This window comes from Hevea brasiliensis, chromosome 13 (assembly GCF_030052815.1).
Source record: "Hevea brasiliensis isolate MT/VB/25A 57/8 chromosome 13, ASM3005281v1, whole genome shotgun sequence".
Taxonomy (NCBI): Eukaryota; Viridiplantae; Streptophyta; class Magnoliopsida; order Malpighiales; family Euphorbiaceae; genus Hevea; species Hevea brasiliensis.
In genome coordinates this window covers 52,377,934-52,390,253 of record NC_079505.1, presented here as the reverse complement: position 1 = coordinate 52,390,253, position 12,320 = coordinate 52,377,934, and positions in this window count along the sequence as shown.

Below are 12,320 nucleotides of genomic sequence, written 5' to 3'. Positions count from 1 at the left end.
TAAAGATATGGACATGTAAAACTAGTCTTGAGCAGTTTGTATAAAGTTTGTAATAAATTTTAGTTTGGATTTTCCTAATGTAAATTTTTAGTATGATGTATATAAATTGTTTTACATTTAATTACATATGAATGGAAGTATTTTATTTTAATTTGAATGAAAGTAATTAGTAATATTTCGGATGATATTTGAATTGGAAATTGTGGATTTAAATTTTTAGAAATTGTGAAATGATGTTGAAATTGGTTGGGAGGATTTTTAGAATTGATAAATAATTAGAAGTGCTTTTATAGGTATTTGAAGAACTGCTTTTCTCAAAATACAGACGACTCACTAAATTTTTATAAAATTTACGAAAAAATAAAATAGGCAAAAAATTTTAACTAGTTTTTAACTTTAATTAAATGTTTTAATATCTATTAAAAAAATGCTCACCACTTATAAAAGTAAGATTTTTTTTTTTCAAAATCCTTTGTAGGATACTTAATAAGTTATCGGTAGAGGTGAAGTTCGGTAGTTCATTAGGTATTCTACGGGATTATGTTATGCCTTACAGAGGGGTAAGATGTGAAACCTACACCATATCTTCTAGACAAGAGGAAACTTTAGGCATAAAGTAGTATAAAGCATTGCACGACCCTTCCCAGTGCAATACTGTAACACTCACCATTTTTCGATGTCAGAATTACTATCGTTGATAGGAAGTTCTCATGAAACTTGAGCTTTTATGGGTAAGGGAATGGTGGTAAGATGTATATGAGTATATGTATGTATGAATTTGGTGTGTTAAGAGTCTAGGTTATATGTGGGTTTTTAAGCATGTTTTGTTAAGAAAAGAAATTAAGATATCCTTATGGGCGAAGGAACTTTGTGATTAAAAGTTAGACTTTCAAATGAAGTTCTTTTTACTATTGAAATATCCTTTTGGATAGAATGGACTCTAGTAGCTGAAAGTCCTATCTATAGCAAGGGTATAAATGATCCACTTAGTTTCATTTTTTTGAAAGAAAATAAGTTTTTTTTCTCTCTCCCTAAGCTACTGTTACATGGAAAGAGTGTAAGTTTGAAATTCTTTGGGCAACTGCATGTTTTAGACACCTTGATGCTTGAATTCTCTTTTGGGAAGTCAAGTCAGAGTAAATTGAAGCTTGGACTATCAGTTCTCTCAATTCAAGTTCAAGGGAAAGAGGTCATTCTTCTTCCCTTTTTGATCTTTTAGTAGAGTTTAACCATGCTTATGAGAGTTAGGTTAGGAAGCTTTAATTTCTTGTGTAGTTTGAAAAAGTTTGTGAACTTTGGTAAGCTTGGGGATATTCTTGCATATTAGGGTTTTTGATATTTTTTGGTTGCAATTACATGTCGTGTTATGAATTTGTCAAGTTTAAGGTGTTTATAAGCCTAAAGACTTAAATAGTGTCGTGAATAGTAACCTCGAAACACAAATTTTAAAGAACGTCAAGTTTAGCACATTAGAGCTAGGTAAAAGTGAATTTAAATTTATTTTTGGATTTATGCTAAGTTATGATACTAAAACACTATGAAACTGTGTGTTTCGGTGAAAAAGAATACTGGGAAGGAACCCGAGGTGTCGAGTCAAGGCCAAAAGGCGACTCATATAAGGTTTGTGCACAACGTAGAATTTCTGTAAATTTTCTTCTGCATATTGTTTTGAATAAATTGAAATATTGAATTGTGACATCATTGTGATGAAATATTTATTATGATTTTGATTTAAATTGTTGAAAGTTATTTGTGTATATTTGAGATGGCATAAATGTTTAGTAAATTGTTAAGATAAGTTTTGAAACCACAGTGTCATGACCATATATTTGAATACCTCAATAGCATGACTAGTGGGGGAAATCAGTTTCGAATTTTGATTCCTTCTTTGGCTGAAGTGTTGAGGTGTGTGCCAGTAGAAGAAGAAAAAAAATGGGTTCCCATATATTTGAGCTAGCTAGCCTTGTGATGTGACTTCTCATAAGCCTCTGGCTATTGAGATGATATTTGTTTCGAACGGCATGATATAACTGTGGGTTTTATGAAATTGTTTTTGACACTTCGAAATGAAATTGTTTGGATTAAAATCTCATAATTCATGTTTTGTATTTAATTCTCATGTTTAGTTTAATTTTTGAATAAATATGATTTAAATTCTGCATAAAGATTAATTTAGTATGTTGTGCACCACTGAGTCCTAGTACTCGATGATGCATTTATTGTCCGCAGATATAGAGACTAGAAGAGCGAGAGTGAGTTCTTGAGACAGAGGAGCTACCTACTCTGACGTCTATCTGGTATATTTTATACCCTGACTGTAAAAATTTATTTTGATGTAAGTAATGTATGTAAAGATATGGACATGTAAAACTAGTCTTGAGCAGTTTGTATAAAGTTTGTAATAAATTTTAGTTTGGATTTTCCTAATGTAAATTTTTAGTATGATGTATATAAATTGTTTTACATTTAATTACATATGAATGGAAGTATTTTATTTTAATTTGAATGAAAGTAATTAGTAATATTTCGGATGATATTTGAATTGGAAATTGTGGATTTAAATTTTTAGAAATTGAGAAATGATGTTGAAATTGGTTGGGAGGATTTTTGCAGAATTGATAAATAATTAGAAGTGCTTTTTATAGGTATTTGAAGAACTGTTTTCTCAAAATACAGACGACACTCTGCCGAAATTTTTATAAAATTTACGAAAAAATAAAATAGGCAAAAAATTTTAACTAGTTTTTAACTTTAATTAAATGTTTTAATATCTATTAAAAAAATGCTCACCACTTATAAAAGTAAGATTTTTTTTTTCAAAATCCTTTGTAGGATACTTAATAAGTTATCGGTAGGTGAAGTTCGGTAGTTCATTAGGTATTCTACGGGATTATGTTATGCCTTACAGAGGGGTAAGATGTGAAACCTACACCATATCTTCTAGACAAGAGGAAACTTTAGGCATAAAGTAGTATAAAGCATTGCACGACCCTTCCCAGTGCAATACTGTAACACTCACCATTTTTCGATGTCAGAATTACTATCGTTGATAGGAAGTTCTCATGAAACTTGAGCTTTTATGGGTAAGGGAATGGTGGTAAGATGTATATGAGTATATGTATGTATGAATTTGGTGTGTTAAGAGTCTAGGTTATATGTGGGTTTTTAAGCATGTTTTGTTAAGAAAAGAAATTAAGATATCCTTATGGGCAGAAGGAACTTTGACAGTTAAAAATTAGACTTTCAGCAGCTGAAGTTCTTTTTTACTATTGAAATATCCTTTTGGATAGAATGGACTCTAGTAGCTGAAAGTCCTATCTATAGCAAGGGTATAAATGATCCACTTAGTTTCATTTTTTTGAAAGAAAATAAGTTTTTTTTCTCTCTCCCTCATTTCTTACATGGAAAGAGTGTAAGTTTGAAATTCTTTGGCCAACTGCATGTTTTAGACACCTTGATGCTTGAATTCTCTTTTGGGAAGTCAAGTCAGAGTAAATTGAAGCTTGGACTATCAGTTCTCTCAATTCAAGTTCAAGGGAAAAGAGGTCATTCTTCTTCCCTTTTTGATCTTTTAGTAGAGTTTAACCATGCTTATGAGAGTTAGGTTAGGAAGCTTTAATTTCTTGTGTAGTTTGAAAAAGTTTGTGAACTTTGGTAAGCTTGGGGATATTCTTGCATGTTAGGGTTTTTGATATTTTTTGGTTGCAATTACATGTCGTGTTATGAATTTGTCAAGTTTAAGGTGTTTATAAGCCTAAAGACTTAAATAGTGTCGTGAATAGTAACCTCGAAACACAAATTTTAAAGAACGTCAAGTTTAGCACATTAGAGCTAGGTAAAAGTGAATTTAAATTTATTTTTGGATTTATGCTAAGTTATGATACTGAAACACTATGAAACTGTGTGTTTCGGTGAAAAAGAATACTGGGAAGGAACCCGAGGTGTCGAGTCAAGGCCAAAAGGCGACTCATATAAGGTTTGTGCACAACGTAGAATTTCTCAGAAATTTTCTTACGCATATTGTTTTGAATAAATTTAAATATTGAATTGTGACATCATTGTGATGAAATATTTATTATGATTTTGATTTAAATTGTTGAAAGTTATTTGTGTATATTTGAGATGGCATAAATGTTTAGTAAATTGTTAAGATAAGTTTTGAAACCACAGTTTCATGACCATATATTTGAATAAATCAATAGCATGACTAGTGGGGAAATCGATTTAATTTTGATTCCTTCTTTGGTGAAGTGTTGAGGTGTGTGCGGTAGAAGAAGAAAAAATGGGTTCCCTTATATTTGAGCTAGCTAGCCTTTTGTTGTGACTTCTCATAAGCCTCGGCTATTGAGATGATATTTGTTTGACGGCATGATATAAGCGTGGGTTTTATGAAATTGTTTTTGACACTTCGAAATGAAATTGTTTGGATTAAAATCTCATAATTCATGTTTTGTATTTAATTCTCATGTTTAGTTTAATTTTTGAATAAATATGATTTAAATTCTGCATAAAGATTAATTTAGTATGTTGTGCACTGCTTGAGTCCTAGTACTCGTGATGGTGTATTATTGCTTTATGAGATATAGAGACTAGAAGAGCAGTAGAGTGAGTTGCTGAGGACAGAGGAGCTACCTACTCTGAAGTCTATCTGGTATATTTTATACCCTGACTGTAAAAATTTATTTTGATGTAAGTAATGTATGTAAAGATATGGACATGTAAAACTAGTCTTGAGCAGTTTGTATAAAGTTTGTAATAAATTTTAGTTTGGATTTTCCTAATGTAAATTTTTAGTATGATGTATATAAATTGTTTTACATTTAATTACATATGAATGGAAGTATTTTATTTTAATTTGAATGAAAGTAATTAGTAATATTTCGGATGATATTTGAATTGGAAATTGTGGATTTAAATTTTTAGAAATTGAGAAATGATGTTGAAATTGGTTGGGAGGATTTTTGCAGAATTGATAAATAATTAGAAGTGCTTTTTATAGGTATTTGAAGAACTGTTTTCTCAAAATACAGACGACACTCTGCCGAAATTTTTATAAAATTTACGAAAAAATAAAATAGGCAAAAAATTTTAACTAGTTTTTAACTTTAATTAAATGTTTTAATATCTATTAAAAAAATGCTCACCACTTATAAAAGTAAGATTTTTTTTTTTCAAAATCCTTTGTAGGATACTTAATAAGTTATCGGTAGGTGAAGTTCGGTAGTTCATTAGGTATTCTACGGGATTATGTTATGCCTTACAGAGGGGTAAGATGTGAAACCTACACCATATCTTCTAGACAAGAGGAAACTTTAGGCATAAAGTAGTATAAAGCATTGCACGACCCTTCCCAGTGCAATACTGTAACACTCACCATTTTTCGATGTCAGAATTACTATCGTTGATAGGAAGTTCTCATGAAACTTGAGCTTTTATGGGTAAGGGAATGGTGGTAAGATGTATATGAGTATATGTATGTATGAATTTGGTGTGTTAAGAGTCTAGGTTATATGTGGGTTTTTAAGCATGTTTTGTTAAGAAAAGAAATTAAGATATCCTTATGGGCAGAAGGAACTTTGACAGTTAAAAGTTAGACTTTCAGCAGCTGAAGTTCTTTTTTACTATTGAAATATCCTTTTGGATAGAATGGACTCTAGTAGCTGAAAGTCCTATCTATAGCAAGGGTATAAATGATCCACTTAGTTTCATTTTTTTGAAAGAAAATAAGTTTTTTTTCTCTCTCCCTCAGCTACTGTTACATGGAAAGAGTGTAAGTTTGAAATTCTTTGGGCAACTGCATGTTTTAGACACCTTGATGCTTGAATTCTCTTTTGGGAAGTCAAGTCAGAGTAAATTGAAGCTTGGACTATCAGTTCTCTCAATTCAAGTTCAAGGGAAAAGAGGTCATTCTTCTTCCCGTTTTGATCTTTTAGTAGAGTTTAACCATGCTTATGAGAGTTAGGTTAGGAAGCTTTAATTTCTTGTGTAGTTTGAAAAAGTTTGTGAACTTTGGTAAGCTTGGGGATATTCTTGCATATTAGGGTTTTTGATATTTTTTGGTTGCAATTACATGTCGTGTTATGAATTTGTCAAGTTTAAGGTGTTTATAAGCCTAAAGACTTAAATAGTGTCGTGAATAGTAACCTCGAAACACAAATTTTAAAGAACGTCAAGTTTAGCACATTAGAGCTAGGTAAAAGTGAATTTAAATTTATTTTTGGATTTATGCTAAGTTATGATATCAAAACACTATGAAACTGTGTGTTTCGTGAAAAGAATACTGGGAAGGAACCCGAGGTGTCGAGTCAAGGCCAAAAGGCGACTCATATAAGGTTTGTGCACAACGTAGAATTTCTGTAAATTTTCTTCTGCATATTGTTTTGTATAAATTGAAATATTGAATTGTGACATCATTGTGATGAAATATTTATTATGATTTTGATTTAAATTGTTGAAAGTTATTTGTGTATATTTGAGATGGCATAAATGTTTAGTAAATTGTTAAGATAAGTTTTGAAACCACAGTGTCATGACCATATATTTGAATACCTCAATAGCATGACTAGTGGGGGAATCGATTTAATTTTGATTCCTTCTTTGGCTGAAGTGTTGAGGTGTGTGCCAGTAGAAGAAGAAAAAAAATGGGTTCCCATATATTTGAGCTAGCTAGCCTTGTGATGTGACTTCTCATAAGCCTCTGGCTATTGAGATGATATTTGTTTCGAACGGCATGATATAACTGTGGGTTTTATGAAATTGTTTTTGACACTTCGAAATGAAATTGTTTGGATTAAAATCTCATAATTCATGTTTTGTATTTAATTCTCATGTTTAGTTTAATTTTTGAATAAATATGATTTAAATTCTGCATAAAGATTAATTTAGTATGTTGTGCACCACTGAGTCCTAGTACTCAGCGATGGCTGTTATTGCTGTCGCAGATATAGAGACTAGAAGAGCAGTAGAGTGAGTTGCTGAGGACAGAGGAGCTACCTACTCTGAAGTCTATCTGGTATATTTTATACCCTGACTGTAAAAATTTATTTTGATGTAAGTAATGTATGTAAAGATATGGACATGTAAAACTAGTCTTGAGCAGTTTGTATAAAGTTTGTAATAAATTTTAGTTTGGATTTTCCTAATGTAAATTTTTAGTATGATGTATATAAATTGTTTTACATTTAATTACATATGAATGGAAGTATTTTATTTTAATTTGAATGAAAGTAATTAGTAATATTTCGGATGATATTTGAATTGGAAATTGTGGATTTAAATTTTTAGAAATTGAGAAATGATGTTGAAATTGGTTGGGAGGATTTTTGCAGAATTGATAAATAATTAGAAGTGCTTTTTATAGGTATTTGAAGAACTGTTTTCTCAAAATACAGACACTCATTAAATTTTTATAAAATTTACTGAAAAATAAAATAGGCAAAAAATTTTAACTAGTTTTTAACTTTAATTAAATGTTTTAATATCTATTAAAAAAATGCTCACCACTTATAAAAGTAAGATTTTTTTTTTTCAAAATCCTTTGTAGGATACTTAATAAGTTATCGGTAGGTGAAGTTCGGTAGTTCATTAGGTATTCTACGGGATTATGTTATGCCTTACAGAGGGGTAAGATGTGAAACCTACACCATATCTTCTAGACAAGAGGAAACTTTAGGCATAAAGTAGTATAAAGCATTGCACGACCCTTCCCAAGGTAACATCAGAACACTCACCATTTTTCGATGTCAGAATTACTATCGTTGATAGGAAGTTCTCATGAAACTTGAGCTTTTATGGGTAAGGGAATGGTGGTAAGATGTATATGAGTATATGTATGTATGAATTTGGTGTGTTAAGAGTCTAGGTTATATGTGGGTTTTTAAGCATGTTTTGTTAAGAAAAGAAATTAAGATATCCTTATGGGCGTATGAACTTTGTGATTAAAAATTAGACTTTCAAAGACAAGTTCCTTTTTACTATTCAAATATCCTTTTGGATAGAATGGACTCTAGTAGCTGAAAGTCCTATCTATAGCAAGGGTATAAATGATCCACTTAGTTTCATTTTTTTGAAAGAAAATAAGTTTTTTTTCTCTCTCCCTCAGCTACTGTTACATGGAAAGAGTGTAAGTTTGAAATTCTTTGGGCAACTGCATGTTTTAGACACCTTGATGCTTGAATTCTCTTTTGGGAAGTCAAGTCAGAGTAAATTGAAGCTTGGACTATCAGTTCTCTCAATTCAAGTTCAAGGGAAAAGAGGTCATTCTTCTTCCCGTTTTGATCTTTTAGTAGAGTTTAACCATGCTTATGAGAGTTAGGTTAGGAAGCTTTAATTTCTTGTGTAGTTTGAAAAAGTTTGTGAACTTTGGTAAGCTTGGGGATATTCTTGCATGTTAGGGTTTTTGATATTTTTTGGTTGCAATTACATGTCGTGTTATGAATTTGTCAAGTTTAAGGTGTTTATAAGCCTAAAGACTTAAATAGTGTCGTGAATAGTAACCTCGAAACACAAATTTTAAAGAACGTCAAGTTTAGCACATTAGAGCTAGGTAAAAGTGAATTTAAATTTATTTTTGGATTTATGCTAAGTTATGATACTGAAACACTATGAAACTGTGTGTTTCGGTGAAAAAGAATACTGGGAAGGAACCCGAGGTGTCGAGTCAAGGCCAAAAGGCGACTCATATAAGGTTTGTGCACAACGTAGAATTTCTGTAAATTTTCTTCTGCATATTGTTTTGAATAAATTGAAATATTGAATTGTGACATCATTGTGATGAAATATTTATTATGATTTTGATTTAAATTGTTGAAAGTTATTTGTGTATATTTGAGATGGCATAAATGTTTAGTAAATTGTTAAGATAAGTTTTGAAACCACAGTGTCATGACCATATATTTGAATACCTCAATAGCATGACTAGTGGGGGAAATCAGTTTCGAATTTTGATTCCTTCTTTGGCTGAAGTGTTGAGGTGTGTGCCAGTAGAAGAAGAAAAAAAATGGGTTCCCATATATTTGAGCTAGCTAGCCTTGTGATGTGACTTCTCATAAGCCTCTGGCTATTGAGATGATATTTGTTTCGAACGGCATGATATAACTGTGGGTTTTATGAAATTGTTTTTGACACTTCGAAATGAAATTGTTTGGATTAAAATCTCATAATTCATGTTTTGTATTTAATTCTCATGTTTAGTTTAATTTTTGAATAAATATGATTTAAATTCTGCATAAAGATTAATTTAGTATGTTGTGCACCACTGAGTCCTAGTACTCAGCGATGGCTGTTATTGCTTTCGCAGATATAGAGACTAGAAGAGCAGTAGAGTGAGTTGCTGAGGACAGAGGAGCTACCTACTCTGAAGTCTATCTGGTATATTTTATACTCGATCAGAAAAATTTATTTTGATGTAAGTAATGTATGTAAAGATATGGACATGTAAAACTAGTCTTGAGCAGTTTGTATAAAGTTTGTAATAAATTTTAGTTTGGATTTTCCTAATGTAAATTTTTAGTATGATGTATATAAATTGTTTTACATTTAATTACATATGAATGGAAGTATTTTATTTTAATTTGAATGAAAGTAATTAGTAATATTTCGGATGATATTTGAATTGGAAATTGTGGATTTAAATTTTTAGAAATTGAGAAATGATGTTGAAATTGGTTGGGAGGATTTTTGCAGAATTGATAAATAATTAGAAGTGCTTTTTATAGGTATTTGAAGAACTGTTTTCTCAAAATACATAAGAAAATATTAATAAATTTTTATAAAATTTACGAAAAAATAAAATAGGCAAAAAATTTTAACTAGTTTTTAACTTTAATTAAATGTTTTAATATCTATTAAAAAAATGCTCACCACTTATAAAAGTAAGATTTTTTTTTTCAAAATCCTTTGTAGGATACTTAATAAGTTATCGGTAGGTGAAGTTCGGTAGTTCATTAGGTATTCTACGGGATTATGTTATGCCTTACAGAGGGGTAAGATGTGAAACCTACACCATATCTTCTAGACAAGAGGAAACTTTAGGCATAAAGTAGTATAAAGCATTGCACGACCCTTCCCAGTGCAATACTGTAACACTCACCATTTTTCGATGTCAGAATTACTATCGTTGATAGGAAGTTCTCATGAAACTTGAGCTTTTATGGGTAAGGGAATGGTGGTAAGATGTATATGAGTATATGTATGTATGAATGTGTTAAGAGTCTAGGTTATATGTGGGTTTTTAAGCATGTTTTGTTAAGAAAAGAAATTAAGATATCCTTATGGGCAGAAGGAACTTTGACAGTTAAAAGTTAGACTTTCAGCAGCTGAAGTTCTTTTTTACTATTGAAATATCCTTTTGGATAGAATGGACTCTAGTAGCTGAAAGTCCTATCTATAGCAAGGGTATAAATGATCCACTTAGTTTCATTTTTTTGAAAGAAAATAAGTTTTTTTTCTCTCTCCCTCAGCTACTGTTACATGGAAAGAGTGTAAGTTTGAAATTCTTTGGGCAACTGCATGTTTTAGACACCTTGATGCTTGAATTCTCTTTTGGGAAGTCAAGTCAGAGTAAATTGAAGCTTGGACTATCAGTTCTCTCAATTCAAGTTCAAGGGAAAAGAGGTCATTCTTCTTCCCTTTTTGATCTTTTAGTAGAGTTTAACCATGCTTATGAGAGTTAGGTTAGGAAGCTTTAATTTCTTGTGTAGTTTGAAAAAGTTTGTGAACTTTGGTAAGCTTGGGGATATTCTTGCATGTTAGGGTTTTTGACATTTTTTGGTTGCAATTACATGTCGTGTTATGAATTTGTCAAGTTTAAGGTGTTTATAAGCCTAAATTGGCTAGTTTTCCTAGATGGAATGAAGTGATATATGTTAATGTTTTGTTTGAAGTTTAGTAGAACCTTAAATTCATGTTCATGATGGATGCATGTGGACTTTGAGCTTGAATTCAAGTTGTTTTAGGCCCTAGTTAAGTGTTGAGAGATTTGGATTGTGTTTTGGAGGATAGATATAAGTTTTGATGATGTTTGGGTTGAGTTAATGTAGGTTTTTGACTTAGGAATTCTGGAAATTTCCAGGTTCAGCTGCCGAAAACCATTATTTTAGTAGCTAGAGTCATGCAGTTTCTAGAGAAAATCTAGAAAATTTTTGAGTTCAATAGTCAAAGTTTAAAAATTTTTAGGTTCAGTAGTCAAAGTTTAAAACTTTGATAACCGCAACCGCTATTGGACTGAAGGACATTTAAGATTCAAGATGTTGGTAGCCAAAGCCTTTTACTTCAGTAGCCAAAGTTAGTTCCACTGGCCTTATTTCTCTTTTTGTTTTAAGGCTCCAAAACCATTTTTTATGATCCAAAAGGACCTAGATGATGTACATTAAAGGTACTTTACATGTTTTTAGGGAGTCTAGGATATGCAATTGATATGTTTGTTGTTTCATCACTTAATTAGAGTTGATGATCAAGGTTCAAGGAAGTCAGGCCTTGAGTTGGTTTGATGTCAGAAAATCCTAGAAGCACACATGAAATCAAGTCTACCTGCCAAATCTGGGGTAAGAGCAAATGAATAAGTACTATAAGAGGTAAGTATAGATTGCTTAAATTAATTTCAAATGACTTTTAATTACTTTAATTATTACTTTAAGCATAATTATGCATCATGAAATGCATTGATATTAGGATGCAATTGCAATGCATTAGAACCATACTTGATGTTTGCGTATATGTTTATGATATGAGGTAGATTATGGATGAGCCACTGACTCCCAAATGGTATATGGCATTATGTTATGTGTGTTATGGATCAAAAAATTCAAGTGAGGTCCCTACGAGGCCCCTGGTATATGGCACATATCATGTTTTAAGTGGAAGTCCTGAGGAGTCTTTACATGAGCTGTGCACATTAGATATATTAAGCAAAAGTCTTGAGAAGCCTCTACATGAGCCGAGCACATTGGATTATAAGGGAGTCACTAGTGACATGACTACCATGTTTGCACATGTTTGATGAAATGATGCATTCATGTGTTTGACAATCATATTATGTAATGTAAAGATTTTATGTGACTGTTTTAAGTAGTTTATGCTTACTAAGCCTCCTAGCTCACCCCTTACCCAACCAAAACAATTTTTTAGGTAATAGATGCACAAGAACCTAGGAAGGCTTGGATTGTAAAAGAATAATTATGTAATAGTGTAGATTTGTCTAAGTTATGTAATGTCTTATGTATAAGTTTTAGTTCAAGTATGCAATTTGATTATGATGTGTGGGTATGTAATGTTAAAGTGTATAGTAGTATGATGGTTGTATATCATATGTCTTTGTGTGG